This window comes from Peromyscus californicus, unplaced genomic scaffold (assembly GCF_007827085.1).
Source record: "Peromyscus californicus insignis strain IS unplaced genomic scaffold, ASM782708v3 Scaffold_6__1_contigs__length_162567912, whole genome shotgun sequence".
In the NCBI taxonomy this organism is placed as follows: domain Eukaryota; kingdom Metazoa; phylum Chordata; class Mammalia; order Rodentia; family Cricetidae; genus Peromyscus; species Peromyscus californicus.
Window position 1 is genome coordinate 83,932,090 of NW_026294584.1, and position 13,520 is coordinate 83,945,609.

At 39.3% G+C, this 13,520-nt stretch overlaps 1 non-coding gene and 1 pseudogene across 1 annotated transcript; one reads left to right on the forward strand and one right to left on the reverse strand.

Annotated features, from left to right (window-relative positions):
• Positions 1-3,567: 3,567 nt before the first annotated feature.
• Positions 3,568-3,628, reverse strand: LOC128100210 (small nucleolar RNA SNORD49). Its single transcript, XR_008214724.1, has one exon. It is a non-coding gene; the product is annotated as a small nucleolar RNA SNORD49 (small nucleolar RNA).
• A 5,596-nt stretch (positions 3,629-9,224) lies between these two features.
• On the forward strand, positions 9,225-9,723 carry LOC128099600 (immunoglobulin kappa variable 1-39-like; annotated as a pseudogene).
• The last annotated feature ends 3,797 nt before the right edge of the window (positions 9,724-13,520 follow it).

The window sequence follows — 13,520 nt, forward strand, 5'->3', positions numbered from 1 at the left end:
CACTTAAGAAAATAGGAGCTTCAGAATATGCAGTGTAGGCTCAAGAACCACTTATAAGAGGCATATATAAAGAGCACTTGGCAAGACACCCTGAAAACATCAGATTAAATATGAAGAACGTTGAAGAACTCACTGTAAATCTGTACTCTAGTTACTCAAAAATATCTCTCATAGAAGACCACAAAGAATTTCTCAATGAAACTCAAGCTTGGTTTTCAGGGCTCAGCATGTGTCCCCTCCATGAAGATTGCACAAGCTACTGTGAAATCTCAGCTACAGCCATTTTCCAGTAGGTTTCCTCTGCCTGGATCAAGCTACAATCTACACAAAATGTAAATCCTTCAATTTTCTTTTCTCTTCTTTTCTTTCCTTCTTTTTTTTTTGTTTTTTGTTTTTTTTTTTATTTTTTTTATTTTTATTTATTTTTTTTTTTTTTGGTTTTTCGAGACAGGGTTTCTCTGTGTAGCTTTGCGCCTTTCCTGGAACTCACTTGGTAGCCCAGGCTGGCCTCAAACTCACAGAGATCCGCCTGGCTCTGCCTCCCGAGTGCTGGGATTAAAGGCGTGCGCCACCACTGCCCAGGGTTTCACTGTGTAGCTTTGGAGCCTGTCCTGGAACTCACTCTGTAGCCCAGGCTGGTCTTGAACTCACAGTGATCTGCCTCTGTCTTCCAAGTACTGGGCTTAAAGGCATGTGCCACTACTGCCTGGGTCCTCTGGAAGAGCAGTCAGTGCTCTTGACTGCTGAGCCATCTCTCCATCCACTTTCTCTCAATTTTCAACACAGATCAACATGACAGAACTGCTTCGGGTCATCTGTGGAAACCACTCCTCTTTGGGAGTTTATGTCATTTGGATTCCATTTCATGCATCGCCCTTCAGTGCCATCAAAATCGGATACTTGAGTTTATTTTGATTTTTAATTCCTTATACATTTTGTTACAATTTTTTTTTATTTTGTTGGCCCACAGCATTTTAAGTGTATAATACTGTTTATATTTTATAACCAATAGTGTAAGGTTGATGTTGATATTACCAAGTATTAAATTCTAAAAACTTGAGTAAATGCATAAAGAAAAAAAGTAATTGAAGACATGATAGTGAATCAATCATTCTCATGGAATTATAGTGAATATGTTTTCTTCATTCCCACAAGAATTCTAAGTAGCTATATTCCAAAGGAGTGTTCTAAAATGATTTTCAATGACTATCTTTATCTTACAGTATTTTGTTATGCCAAAGGACTGTTATCCCACAGGGGGCGTGAATTCAGGGAACCCTACAAATTAGATATACCAACTTGTCACAAAATTCAAGTGGAAAACAAGTAAAATGCAGAAATTGATTTAATTAATACAGCCATTTTTTACTGGAAAGGCAACTGTTATCCATTATTTAACCTCTACCTTTGAGGGTCCTCCACTTGTGGGTAAATTGACAAGAGACTGAGAAGTAGTGTGATTGCAAGATTTTTTCAAAGTTTGGCTTCTTGTTGATTTTCTTAGCTACATTTTACCAAGTAATTTTGTTGAAATCCTTGCTCTCATAACTTGCTGGTAAATTTTGGTCCCACCGAGATGCTTGCTTGTATCTGTGGTCCTAGTTTCCACCAAGAAACAGGCAGGTCTTCACTGTGAGGTGAATTTCCTAAAAGGCACATTGTCCTTAAGACTAGAACAAGAGCAGAAGACTCTCAGAGGAATATAATTGTTTAAACATTGTATAATTGCCTACAGTGATGTGGAATCATAAGCTGTGCACTTATAACCTGAACAGATGTTTAGGCTAAAAATGGGCTATTTTTATAAGAGGAGGTTCAAAAGGCTGAGGTTCAGCCTGTACCCAATATGCTACAGAGGAAGGAACTCCTCTCTTGAGCCTTGTTGTTGAGGAATGGGTGAAAACAGGGATAGAATATTTTTTTCAGGGGATCTAAGAAAGGGTGGAGACAGGGACAGTAGGATCAGTTGGGGAGGAAGAAGGGAGGTATGGTTGAATAAGTAAATGCAGAGAGAGACAGCTGGAATTGAGTGACATTTGGGGGATTATATGCAAACTAAGTGCAGTGGAAACTTCCTAAAACATATTAGGGCAATCCTAAAGAGGTCTTCTAATAATGGAGATAAGGAGTTCCAACTGGCCTCTACTTGTCACCAAATGAAGCTTCCAGTACGGAGACTGGGTTGCATACAATTGAATTGTTGACCAAGGGGATCGCATGGAAATCCCCAAAAACTCGGGCTGTTGCTAAGATTATGGGCTGCTTTCCACAAACTCACAGAGGTGATGCATGGCCAAGGACACCTACACAATTCATTGAACTTTGAGATGTCAAGCTAGTGCCTACATGGAGTCCTTACCCTGTACTCTAGTGTCTTTGGTGCAGAAAAGTACTCTACCAAAAGAAAAACATATACACCAACCCAGCCTTGAAACTTTTGACCTACACTTTCTCCTGCCTGCAAGATATGCTAGGGCAGTAGTGGCAAAGAACTTGTGAGAATATCCAACCAATGTCTAATTTGACTTAAGGCACATAACATGAGATAAACTCATACCTAACATAGCTTGGAGGGCTGAAACCAGTGACTAGGACTAGATAGTCCACAGACCTAGGGTAAAACCAAACACGACTCGTCTTAAAAATAAATATTCAATAAAATGACTCCTAATAATATTCTGCTATACTCACAGATCAGTGCCTTATTTGGGTTGTTGCACATGGTAACATCTCCATCTGGAGCAGCCTCCTCCCATATCTGAGTCCCATTCTCAATACTCAGTGTATGTATTAGAATAGATGAAGCTGTGCTGCAGTAGCAAATGCATTCCAAAAATCTCAGCCTTGACAGAGAATGACTCTATCACTCTCAGTTCTATCTGTTGGAGTCTGAGTGGATTTCTCTTGAGAGTCTCTTCTGTAGGGCTTGTTGCCATAGGCTTCCTTCATTGGTTTCTTTCATTGGTCTTTATCATGGGTCTCTGGCTTGAGCATCCTGATAGGCTCTTACCTGTGTGACTCCAACACAGGTACCCCACAGGACTCTTGCATGTTTCTTTCTGCCTGACCTCACTTTGTGGTCCACCTATGGAAATGGGCTTGCTTACTGCTAAAGATTCACCTGAGATCTAACCATTTTCTTTACTGAAGCTCCACCATGTTAGAACCTAAACGAGAAGCAGGGCAGTAGGGTGGGAAGAGAGTCAAGGGAGGACACATGTGTTTACAATTGACTTAGACCTCAGGAAGGAAGGCATTGCTTTCAATTTTTTCCCTTTGAGGATGTCAAGTGGCCTCATTCAGATGCCCTAGGTCTGAAGATGGCAAGGAACTTAAAGATAATTTATTAGTAGAAATGATCTCTTGGTCCCAGATCTGGACTTGACCCCTCTGCAGTATCACCTTCTAGCAGCCTTCCCTGAGAACTCTAAGTTATACTTTGCATCTGCAAAGTTAACTGAAAGGTTCTAACTGTTAAGACTCTGAACTGTCCTCTAAACCTTCAGTGGTCTCAGGCCACTGTCTGAACTGTGATTTATGTCTAGGAGGGACCTTAAAAAAAGCAGCAATCATCCAGTAATGGTTATTGCTTCTGACAACACTTCCTTTTAGTGATCTCATCACAGCAGGCACCTTGCTCCTACATGGTGCCTTCACTCAGGGTACCTCATCCTCTGTCTACATGGTGTAACATCTTATTAAAAGTTGATTACATCCTTGCTATAGTTTGTCATTCCATCAAAACACACAAATATTTTCTCAAAAGTAGCTTAATCAGTGGGTACTGGGGATGGAATCTGAATGCAGACATGTCTGGGTTCCTATAAGTTCTTTGCTTATGAATACATTTATCCAGTAAGTAACGCAAGTTTACGGAATAGTAGAAAAGTCAAAACCAGATTTATGTGAAAGTCAAAGCTCCTTATTTTTTTCCTATATAGCATAAGTTGAATCCCTCTTTACTTCAGTCCATAAAACATAAATCTCTTGTTCCTTCACACACTGGAAATGAAACTAGTTCAAAATTGAGGGCAAGGCACACACCTCATATTGCTGTAGTATGGCTGCTTTCTTTCATTAAGATCTCTGACTCATCGACTCCTCATATTAGGAGATCCTATAAATATAATGTGTCCTGAAGTGGAAAAAAATCAAAGAAAGGAGAGAAAGGTAGATAGAGAAGAGATAGTTTGGGCAGGAGTTGGGAATATTTGAGTGAATATAATCAAATGACACAATATGAAATTCTCAAAGAATTAATAATAAAAAGAAAAAGAAAAAAACTGATCTCCACAGTATTAATATTTAGATTCTCTCATACCTAGAAAGCACTAATTTAATGGAAATACTTAATTCAAGAGTTACAGTCCAGGTATTCAGTGTGTCCCAGACTCACAGATGAAATCCTCTTTCCCAGGTGATTTTGCTTTGGAATCTGTGGGATCTGGATATGGATGACTTATTTGAAAGATTTGTCACTTGAGGGCATATCTCCGAGGATTTAGTTTTTCCTCACTCATTGGCTCATTCACTCTCTTGCCTTCTGTCTGTCATAAGGTTAGAAGCTTTGTCACAGAGTCAATTCCACATGGTGCTGGTTTTGCAGAAATGGAGAATCTAACAACTATGGGGTCATGAATACTTCCCCCACAATCTCAAATTAGTGACTTTGTGGCCACATAGGATACATGGCATGTTTGAAGTCCCTATCAACAGTTTCTGAGGGCAATGGATAGATTTCTGAGATTGAAGCAAAGTATACAATAAATTGTCTATGGCTAAAGAGATTCCATGAACCTATGTGGTGGCATTGTGTTCCCCGAAATATTGTGCACCCTAATAACTTATCTGGGGTCAGAGACAGAACAGCCACAATATTAAACATAGAGGATAGGCAGTGGTAGCACATGCCTTTAATCCCAGAACTTGGGAGGCAGAGCTAGACAGAAATCCATGTGTTCAAGGATACAGCCAAGCATGGTGACTCATGCCTTTAATCCCAGAAAGTGAGCCTTTAATCCCAGGGAGTGATGGAAGAAGAAAGAAAGATATATAAGTTGTGAGGACCAGAAACTAGAGGATTTGTCTGGTTAAGCTTTTGGGTAGTTAAGCATTCAGGCTTTTGAGCAGCAGTTCAGCTGAGACCCATTCTGGATGAGGACTCAGAGGCCTCCAGTCTGAGGAAACAAGACCAGTTGAGGATCCGGGGAGGTGAGGTAGCTATGGCTTGTTCTGTTTCTCTGATCTTCCAGTTCACCCCAATACCTGGCTCAGGTTTGATTTTATTAATAAGAACTTTTAAGATTTCTGCTACAAACATACAGTATCTTTAATGAAAACTCTAGGCAAAATGTGAAGCCAACCCAAGACAGATAACACGTGGGTACAGAGGACTAAGACATCCCTTTAGGACTACTGAGGCATGTCTGTGTTCATGTGAACCACTTTGTGATAGACAGAGAGTCCCAAGATTTACTTACACTGCTTAGTTATGGTCTTGCTTTCATTCACTTCCTGCTTAGAATTTTCCTGTATGTTCTTTTAGAAATGTGAATGTTCACCGTTTTCCATTGTCTATTTTAAGCTCATTTTTTGCTTTCCCCCTTCTTTCCCTTTTAAGATCTGCATATGTAGCATAGGCTAGATCCATAAATATCGTCCTTAGTGTCTCAAATTTCATGGTTACAGCAATTTAACAAAATACCTAGCAGCCTCCTTTTAAAGATTTTTGTGCAACCTTGCAACTAAAGTCATGCCTTATGTTTCACATGGGAAGTGGGGGTTGACTTCACTTTTTGTGAAATTCAGGAGCTGTAAGGAGTGAAGGCGTCTTAAATTACCTCAACACATTTTGCTTTGTAAGACAGGCATTAGTGTTTAGATGTCAGGGAAGGAATGTTAGAGATTGAATCTACAGTGTTCTCCCTAATGCCTGTGTTGAAAATTCAATCCCTAATTGATTGTACCACTAGTAAGAGGAAGAAACTAAGAGATTGGATTTAGTTAGAAGAAAGTCACTTCAGAGTGCTTCTGAAGTATAGGATTTTGTCCCTAGCACTTGGCATATAATCTCTCACTGTCATTATCAATCTCCTTTTTTCTTTCATTCTTTGAATGATGTTGACCTACATCACATGCCCTCTACCACCATGCTCTGTCTCATCACAGGCCCAAAATAATAAGTGTTTAGGCACCTGGGATTCTATGAGACAAAAGAAACATGTCCTCCTTCAAACTTGTCTTTCAGGATTTTTCCCCACAGTTATTTACATCTAGCAAACAAGATTTTATAGCCAAGAATAATTCTGGAACTCTCTCATCTTAAAGTAAAGCTTTTCTCTCTTATCCCAATGATACCAACTGATAAGAAAGCTAGAAATGTTGGAGTATTAAGCAAAGCCACATACAAAAAAAGTCAAAGATACTGTTTTCCATTAGTTTTATATGAATAAATGCCAATATCTTCAGAACTGATTCAGAAAACAATTTTCTAACAGCTTTGGAGGTCAGTAGTTTCCCGAAGTCCACTTAAACAAGGAGAACTTTGTGTGTCTTGCAGATTTCAGAAGAGGGAATCTAATGCTCACATTTATTCTTAGAGATACTACATTATTCCCTGAACAATGAATGTTCACTATCTCCCACAATTCTGATAACTTTCCATTGCAACCACCACTATGTATAGCTCAATGTCCTCTCTCCCTACATGAATAGCATGTGTTTTTTATATTGATCTCACCTACATACTTCAGGATAACCATTCCATCTCAAAATCGTTAACTCAACCGTACCTGACAAGACCTTTTGACATGCAAGTTGAAATTCATAAGTTCTAGACTAGACTTGATTAGTTAAGGGAAGGTTCAGTGAGCTTAATTATTTCTCAACCAATAGTATTATCTTATTAAAACCTGATCTCTTTGAAGTAGGAAAAATCAGAAGGCTTATTTATTAAGCAACAGAGTAGAAGACATCAAGGCCTACTGATATCTATACACTATGTGTGGTGGTATTGTGTTCCCCAAAATATTGTGCACCCTAATAAACTTATCTGGGGTCAGAGAACAGAACAGCCACTAGATACAGAGGCTAGAAAATGGTGGCACTCATGCTTTTAATCCTAGCATTCCAGAGGCAGAAATCCCTCTGGATCTCTGTGAGTTCAAGGCCACATTGGAAGCAGCCAGGCATGGTGACAGACACCTTTAAGCCCAGGAAGTGATGGCAGAAAGCAGAAAGGTATTTATGGCATGAGGACCAGGAACTAGAGCTGGTTAAGCTTTCAGGCTTTTGAGAAGCAGTTCAGCTGAGATCCATTTGGATAAGGACACAGAGGCTTCCAGTCTGAGGAAACAGGATCAGCTGAAGAATTGGCAAGGCGAGGTGACTGTGGCCTGTTCTGCTTCTCTGATCTTCCAGCGTTCACCCCAATACCAGGCTCGGGGTTTGATTTTATTAATAAGACCATGTAAGATTCATGCTATAACTATGTATGCTAGTTTCCTAAGTAGTTACTGAAATTGTTTTAGATGGCAGCTATGCTCACTACTGTACCATCAACACACACTTTCTTAAAACAATATAACCCAGAATCATCATCATTGTGTCATAAATGATTCAATTCAATCTAAGGTCCATTGGTAAAGTTGATTGTTTCTGGAATTCCCTTTATATGTGCACATATCATTAAAGGAGTGGTAAGAATTCATATCCCAGATGTCCTGCAAAATAATAATTTGCTTGTTTTTTAGGTTGAGAGAAACTGTCATCCTCATCTTATCATCTGCTGAAGTGTGCTGAATGAAGCTTCGTCCAGATCCTGGGGTATCATGTGAAAAGGAAGAACTGTTTTCTAAGCCTCAAAGATCAAAGAGATACACAGATGCAGCTGGTACATATCAGCAGAAAGAGAGTGAGGTGAAGAGGCAGGTAAGTCAGTAATACTATTAATACAGAACAAAGCTGGTAATCCTGATGGGGAAGATGTCAGGTATCTTGAAGAAGCCAATTTATGACTGAGTGTTTTTCACACCCATCACTCATGTCTAGGACTCTGGAAAATCAACTGGGTCAGGCTCAGGCTGTGACACTGCCTGTCCTTTCATAGTTAGGATTTCTAAAGATCCTAAGGTTTCTCTCTCTCCAGGACAAGAGTACTAAAGACCTAATAGATTCGACTTCCCATGATGATAAATAAGGCTGTATGGCCAAGACAGAGACATTGCATGAGATTTGTGGCATTCAATTATTTGTGTTATGAGGATACACAAATACTTCTGCATCTTAGTTTGGAGACAGAGACACACTGCAGACAGTGAGGCTGCTGCCTGCATAAGTATGATATCTATTGTTAATGTATAAGAGTGAAAGGTAAAAAGTATAATTTTTAATACACAGCAGAGTTATGTATTGAGTAACAGTGCTTTCTGTTATATTATTCAAGTCTGTTATCACTAGTCAGTCCTTCATGCTGAGGAATTGTGGAAATATTATCAAATGGCAGAAAAGTAGGCTAACATGAAGAATCTTAAAATGAGAAGAAGGTGCATTCAGTCTCTGGGTATCAGTGTACCTCCATTTTCACATGGAGTCAGGACACCAGGTGGCAAATGACACATGTTGTTGAGATTGAGGTGTTACATGTGCTTCTACTGTGTATTTCCCCATTTTGTACTTTAGTAGGCATGGATAAGACTGTTAAGTCTTTCTTTCTTTAATTAATTAAAAATAGTTGTGATTAAAAAATTATCTTTTTAATTTAAAAAAATGACTACACCAAACTCACAAACCCTTCAAAAGGAGAATACAAATTATTTTTTTTAACCAATAGGGATTATTTCATTGGAGTTAAGATTTAGTAGTCCTTTTTCTGTTGTATATTCACTGACAGCAGGAAATTCTTTTATGTCCCTCCAGTATATCCTTGAAAAATATAATTCAAAATTGAGCTTATGTATAGTAGAATTTTCAAGTAATCTCCAAAATATCATCTATAATTTTAAAACCTTAAAAAAGAAATGCAGTCTCTGGAGGCACATGTGTGGTCTGACCTTGGGCATCTGGGGACACAGGACTTGTGCTCAGTTACTGAGATGAGCAAGCCTTGCAGCTGTGCCCATGATAACTGGTTCCCAGTGATTTGCATGCACTCACTGCACAGCCTTGAGGACTTCTTCATATACCAGTCACACCCTGTACAGTTGTCAGTGCAGTCAGGACTCAGCATGGACATGAGGGCCCCTGCTCAGCTCCTTGGGATCCTGCTGCTCTGGTTACTAGGTAAAAAAGGACTAAAATGGGAATTTCACTGTTACATGGTGATTATTGTTGACTGAAATTTGAGGAAAGTCCTTTCTTATCATACTTAACTATGTGGCTGTTTATTATGTCTCCATTCCTAGGTGCCAGATGTGACATCCAGATGACTCAGTCTCCAACCTCTCTGTCTGCCTCTCTGGGAGACAGAGTCACCATCACTTGCCGGGCCAGTCAGGGCATTAGCAATTTTTAAACTGGTACCAGCAGAAACCAGGAAAAGCTCCTAAGCTCCTGATCTATTACACAAATAGGATGCCAGATGGTGTCCCAACGAGGTTCAGTGGCAGTGGATCTGGGACAGATTATTCTCTCACCATCAGCAGCCTGGAGTCTGAAGACACTGCAACTTATTACTGTCTACAAGCTGCTAGCAACCCTCCCACAGTGATACAAGTCATAACATAAACCCACATGGAAGCAGAAGTAAGAGGCTGGGCTGCCCCAGCTGCCCCTCCTCTTGAGTCACGTATTGAAACAGTTTCACAGATGTCACAAGATTTTTAGCAAAACTCATGGAGAGACATTTGCTTTAGTAGTAGAAGCTAAACAGTCCTCTCTGTACCCTATCTTTATTTCTCTTCATCTACAGCAATCCAGTTTATCAATGACTTTTCTACCTTAAAAAAGCACACAGTCATTTTCTGCAAGAAGACTGAATTGTATCCCTACCTGGTACTCATCAAAACAGTGGAAGCTTCTGTGGACATTCCAAGCACACATTCTTTAAATACAGAAAATTAGTTCTAAGTGCCAGTATTTAAAGGGCAGAGAAATATTACTTAGAGAAGCTGACAGCAGAAAGGATTCCTGGTTTTCTCACAGAAGCTAGAGCACTGGTGTCAGAGAAAAAGGGAAGATTGCCTAACCATGATCCTCTGCTGTGTCTTGAAATTGCAGCAGTGGGTCCTGATGCTCTCAGCTGCCTGCAGCATTTCACATAAGATTCAATGAAAATCACCAGGTTGAGCCTGAGTATATTGGAGTATATTGCTGCTTTCAAGGTACACGTGATCCTTCCACAGTGACACAGACACTAATATAAACTCCTTTTCTTGGAACGGTCCAGCTGCTAAATGTGTTCTTTGTTGGATGAGGAGCACAGCACATTCCGCATCTGTGTGAAATGTTGGAGAACCCAGGATAAACATTTGCAGCTAAGGGCTCTGGCCCACCAGTGTTTCAAGTGCCACCCATTTCCAGCCAAGTAAATTGCTACAGCATTGGCATTGCTTCTGCAGCATGATGATGTATGAGGTTCTCTCAGCAAACAGGATCTGTAGGTGAAATTCTAAACAGTCTTAGTAAATAAGAAACACAGAGCCAAATACAGAGGAAATAGCCAAAGAGATCAGAGTGCCACGACTACCTTATCTTAGCACCTCGCTGCTGTCACTTCCCCAGAGAGCGCTTCTTCCTGTCTGACTTGTCTTTTTATTGTCTTTCTGTTCTGCCTTCTCATTGGCTCTAAACCCAACCACATGACTTCCTTGTCACTGCCTGTCTATACAGACCTCCAGGTCTCTATGGTTGGTACTGGGATTAAAGGTTTGTGTCACCACGCTTGGCTGTGTCCTGGACCACACAGAGACTCTGCCGGACATGTGATCAGATTAAGGGCATGTGCTACCATTGCCTGACTATGCTTATTGCTCTCTTTGACCTCTGATCTCCAGGCAACTTTATTTATTAACATACAAATAAAGTCACATTTCAGCACAAATAAAATATCACCATAAGGACCAGCTGAGGTAAAGCTGAATCAAAGTTCATCCTCATCCAACATGTTTCCCTTGCTCAAAGTTATTCAGCATCACAGTCAAGTAACTTAAAAATATGTTCTAGTTAAATTCACTATTTTTCTTTTATATACACAACTTATTTGTCTCTGTTTCAGTTTTTAAATTCCATTAAATTCCATTTTAGCAAATATAAACACATATATCCACCTCTCTTTTGTTTTCTATTTATGAAATATGTTCTTCTATTTGCCCTAAATCTCATCCTGTGTCTCTTTCATTTGCTGCAAGGATTTAACCTCAAGCTGAAGGCTGAAAATTCCCTATGATCTCTGTATACAGAGATCACATTTCTTTAATTAGTGAAGCTAAGATTATTACTTGGGAAATTAAATTTTAGTACACTTTTCATCCCTGTGATCTTATTTTTTTCAACGTGACCAAAGATTTTCTCCAGCTCTCTACCCTCAATTCACACAAATTTATCAGCACAATAATATTTGAAATGGGACAATGTTATTTCAATTCTTTAGAGCAACTGTGTCCCTTCCTTTTGTCAACAAACACAAATCCTGTGATGCTGTTGATTATAAATAAAGGGAATCTCAATGCATGTGTATTAATTGTTTAGGTATATCATTGACCAAATTACCAGAGAGAAAAAAATTAAAAGATTCACTTATTCTGTGACACAGATTCCCTTATCCAAATCAAATCAGGCTGCCCAAGTCTCATACCTTGACACAAGAAGAGTAACTGCATAGAATCTGTCCAAATTTGGAGGTCTTTAAAGGGAGGAGAAATTTATCCTACTGTTAGAACTGGGTATGCACTTAGTCACTAGAAGGTTTCTAATTGCATTGTTCATAGCACATTCATAAAAGGTTTTCTAGCTGTCAAATATGTAAGGTGTATATACATATCCCAAACAAAGTACTGTTCCAAGTTATTAAACTAATCCTTATGTTTACCTATTTCAAAGCCACCATATCCTTGAAACACATCCTTAAGAGACTGAAATTGGAGGATGTCTAACAACCTGATGGAGGGTTTCTTGTGGAGGGGGCAGGGTGACTGGTACCTGAAGTATAGTTCTGTCCTTATTGGAACAAAAGGGACAGGAATAGCTCTGTCTTAGGGTTTCTATTGCTGTGAAAAGATACCATGACTATGGCAACTCTTCTAAAGAAAAACATTTTCTCTTCCTGTCTCACCTTTTTTCCTCTCCCTTTTCCCCATGCTCCCAATTTACTTAGGAGATATTATCAATTACCCCTTCCATGCATGTCTTTCTTATGGTCCTCCTTGTTACCTAGCTTCTCTGTGGTTGTGGATTGTAGCCTGGTTATCCTTTGCTTTACATCTAGTATCCACTTATGAGTGAGTACATACCATGTTTGTCTTTCTGGGTTTGGTTTACCTCACTTAGGATTTTTTTTTCTAGTTTCATCCATTTCCTGCAAATTTCATGATATCATTGATTTTTACCACTGAGAAATACTCCATTGTGTAATTGTATCACATTTTCTTCATCCATTATTCAACTGAGGGGCATCAAAGTTGTTTCCAGGTTCTAGCTATTTCAAATAATGCTGCTGTGAACATAGTTGAACAAATGTCCTTGTAATATGAATGTGCATCCTTTGGGTATTTACCCAAGAGTGGTATTGCTGGATCAGGAGGTAGATTGATTTCTAGTTTTCTGAGAAACTACCATACTGATTTTCAAAGTGTCTATACAAGATTGCATTCCCACCAACAATGGAGGAATGTTCCCCTTACTCCACATCCTCTCCAGCATAAGATGTCATCAGTGTTTTTGATCTTAGCCATTCTGACAGGTGTAAGGTTGTATCTCAGAGTCATTTTGACTTGCATCTCCCTGATGATTAAGGATGTTGAGCAATTATTTGGGTATATTTCGGCCATTTGAGATTCTTCTGTTGAGAATTCTCTGTTTAGATCTGTAACCCATTTTTGTTAATTGGATTATTTGGTATTTTGATTTATAGTTTCTTGAATTCTTTATGTATTTTAGAGAACAGCCCTCTGTCAGATGTTGGGTTGGTGAAAATCTTTTCCCATTATGTAGGCTGTCGTTTTTGTCTTATATACCATGTCCTTTGCCTTATAGGAGCTTCTCAGTTTCAGTAGGTCACATTTATTAATTATAGCTCTCAGCGTCTGTGCTACCAGTTGTATATTTAAGAAGTGGTCTCCTGTGCCAGTACATTCAAGTCTACTTCCCACATTCTCTTCTTTCAGATTCAGTGTAACTGAATTTATGTTGAGATCTTTGATCCACTTGGACTTGAGTTTTGTGCAGGGTGATAGATATGGATCTATTTGCATTCTTTTACATGTCACCATCCAGTTATGCCTGTACCATTTGTTGGACAGAGAGGGAGAGCTAGAAAAGAGATATATTGACAGAGGGAACCATTATGGGGTTAGGGAGAAACCTGT